Source organism: Microcaecilia unicolor, chromosome 1 (genome assembly GCF_901765095.1).
Source record: "Microcaecilia unicolor chromosome 1, aMicUni1.1, whole genome shotgun sequence".
NCBI classification, from domain to species: domain Eukaryota; kingdom Metazoa; phylum Chordata; class Amphibia; order Gymnophiona; family Siphonopidae; genus Microcaecilia; species Microcaecilia unicolor.
In genome coordinates this window covers 360,398,936-360,401,982 of record NC_044031.1, presented here as the reverse complement: position 1 = coordinate 360,401,982, position 3,047 = coordinate 360,398,936, and the positions used below count along the sequence as shown (strand labels likewise).

Here is a 3,047-nt window from a genome sequence, read left to right as displayed (position 1 = left end):
GTCCAGGTGATTTTAATTTGTCAATTTGGCTCAGTATATCTTCCAGATTCACCGAGATTTCTTTCACTTGCTCTGCATCATCATCCTTGAAAACCATTTCTGGTACAGGCAGAGGCAGAGAATTCATTCAGTTTCACCGCTATGGCCTTGTCTTCCTTGAGCGTCCCTTTTGCTCCTTCGTGATTTAATGGTCCTACGATTTCCCTCACAGGCTTTCTGCTTCTGATGTACCTGAAAAAGTTGTGACTATGAGTTTTTAGCCTCTTCAGCAAGTTTCTCTTCGTATTCTCTGCCAGTGCTTATGTTGCTTTTTATTTTCTTCATTTGGATCCTTTTCCATTCTTTGAAGGACAATCTTTTAGCTGTAATAGCCTCTTTTACTACACCTTTTAAACCATGCTAGCTGTCGTTTTCTCTTCCTTCCACCTTTTCAAATACATGGAATGCATCTGGATTGGGCTTCCAAGATGGTATTTTTGAATAAACATCCACACTTGGATTTAGGGCCCTGTTACTAAGCAGCGTTATAAGTGCGTTAACATTTTTAACGCACGGTTAAACATGTACGTGCCTACAATATCCCTATAGGCGCCTACATGGTTAGTGTGCACACTAAGAGTAAGTGCGCTAAAAACACTAACACACTTTAGTAACAGGGCCCTTACAGGCTCATTTTCGAAGGAGAAGGGCGTCCAAAAAGTGACACAAAGGCACATGGATGTCCCCGTGAAAGAAGGTCACCCAAATCCAATAATCGAAACAGGGCCGTAAGGATCTCCTCAGCGCAAGGATGCCCATCTATGGTCATCCCCACAGGGGGCATGTTATGGGAGGCGTTACAAGATGGGTGCCTCCAGCGTATAACGGCTAGCAAAATGATTTCGCATGGTGAGGACATGGGCTTCCTTAGTTAGACGTGAAATAAAAGCGACCAGGCTAAGGGGGAAGTCGTATTTAGACCCATTAGCGATTTTGTGGAGTTGGAGAGTGGCGAGAATCGTTGTTGGGAGAGAAAGTTGAGTTGTTCAGTGCCCTGTTACATTTTTTTTAATGGATTTTTAATTTATGAGAAGTCTTTATTAAGTTACCTATGTCTGTGTCCCTGGTTTGCTGCTTCTATCTGCCCTTCAGTATGCTGGGGCTGGTGCCCACTAAGACCAGCTTCTGTGTCTGACTGGTGTCATCACCTGCATAGCAAAAGGGGCGGAAGTGTATTGGTTAAAATAACCCAGTTTTGTTTTGTTTTGCAGCATCATATATATAGCCCCACATGTGAAGACCCAGGAAACAGATGATGAAGAATGGCATTAGCAGGTAACACTGATATCATAGTAGATGGTACAGAGCTGGAGACAAGGAGTAGAGTACGCTTTAGAGACCTATGTGCAAGACAGCCCCACAGGCAGGTGGGTAGACATAGAACTGTGTAAGGAGTGCAGAGGACACAGTGAAATTACCTATGGCGGGTGGTGACTGTTTGGTGCCATTCTGACAATGTGATGCAGAAGTTCGAAAATACTGAGGACGTCCTATGGACGTCCCATGGATGCCCATGTAAGAGCGGGATGGGCGTCCCCAAGATGGTCGTCCTAATTTTTGATTATGGGCAAAACGTCCCCAGCTGCTCCTTCCAATTTGGGTGTCCTCATTTCCATTATGGGTGGGAACTATGGACGTCCTCAACTGCTCTTCCAGTTTGGAAATTTGCATTCCCTTTATTGGCGCCTCTTTAAAACGGCTTTCTCTGTGCTTGCACTTTAGAGTTTTTCTTTAGATTATGGGTGTATTTTTAAGCTTTTTACCTTCAGTTATAGTAAACCTTGTATTTGCCACTGTATGCTTTTGAACAGCTGTTTGTTTTTCTCAGTTAATTTTTTTTTTTTTTTTTTTGGGGGGGGGGACACCTTTTGGTCAATTCTTAAAAGATAACTGGTGTGTGGGCTGTGTACCGTTCCTTTCAAAAAGTTTCTGACTGGGTGTTAGCTGGCAGCTTAGCATGTACTCTGCATTTTAAGCATCTGACCAACTCACCATCCTCTACCCTCCAGGAGCTGCTTGCTCTGTTTGATGGGGTCCCTCACTGATCCCCATTCTCTCTCCTTAGTTGAAGCAGCCAGCCTCTGGCCCCTTGGAGCAAACAGATCGTGTTCCTTTTGGCAATTTCTGGCACCACAACCTCAAGGTCAGCTCATACCTCTCAGCCACCTCTTCTCCTTCTGCTATGTTGGTGCTAAACAAACACTTCTTGCATCTTGCACTGCAGCTGGTCAACAGGATTGCAAGGGACAGCAGTGGACTGTAATACACTGGACTCTGATGATTGTTTCTACCGAACTCATTGTACAGATGTCTTGTTCTCTATTGGACACACTCAGTTGTGGCTGCCTGTGGAGGAGTGGTGGAGTGTGGAGGAGGTGCGTAACCCTGGCAGCGCTATAGAAATGCTAAGTAGTAGTGTAGTAGTAGTAGTAGTAGTAGAGGAGTGGGGGTGGGGGAGGAGAGAGGCCCTGAGAATGGATGTGTGCATCCCTCATGGTCAAGGGCTCCCCATTCTCTGTATGTTATCTGCATTCAAATCTTACCTGTATTTTCACCAGGTTTGCCGGTGGTTGCTGTGCAGTGGTGGAAGGAGACGCACTTGTTGCTGCATCAGGGCTGTACTGTGTGCTTGCAGGTCACGCCATAGACCCTTGATGCTGTGCTCCAGCCATTGGAGCTGCTGTACCACTTCCCGTTGGGCCTGTACCGCTCCCTGGTAGGTTTCGTCCTTCTTTATGTGGAGAACCCCAATCCTCTTTTATGAAGTGCCCACCCATTCTCAAGGTTGTTAAGGGGTGGCGGGGGGGGGGGGGGGGGAGCATATATGCACTCAATGTGTTTTCCACATTATTGAACACAGTTCTACATCCTCCATAGTTGTGGAACAACAACATTTTTAAAATTCTATCCTGCAAACCATTTTCTAGGTGGCCACAGGTGCGTTCTTACCACGACTTTGAGCCCTTAAGTCATGATGAGAGGGAGAGGGTTCTGGTTACAGTTCCTAT

The 3,047-nt window shown here is 45.8% G+C and overlaps 1 long non-coding RNA gene across 1 annotated transcript; it reads left to right on the top strand.

Annotated features, from left to right (window-relative positions):
• The first annotated feature begins 1,273 nt into the window (after positions 1-1,273).
• LOC115460269 lies at positions 1,274-2,636 on the top strand. The gene is made up of 3 exons (XR_003940441.1): positions 1,274-1,314; positions 2,105-2,182; positions 2,598-2,636. It is a non-coding gene; the product is annotated as an uncharacterized LOC115460269 (long non-coding RNA).
• Positions 2,637-3,047: the final 411 nt, after the last annotated feature.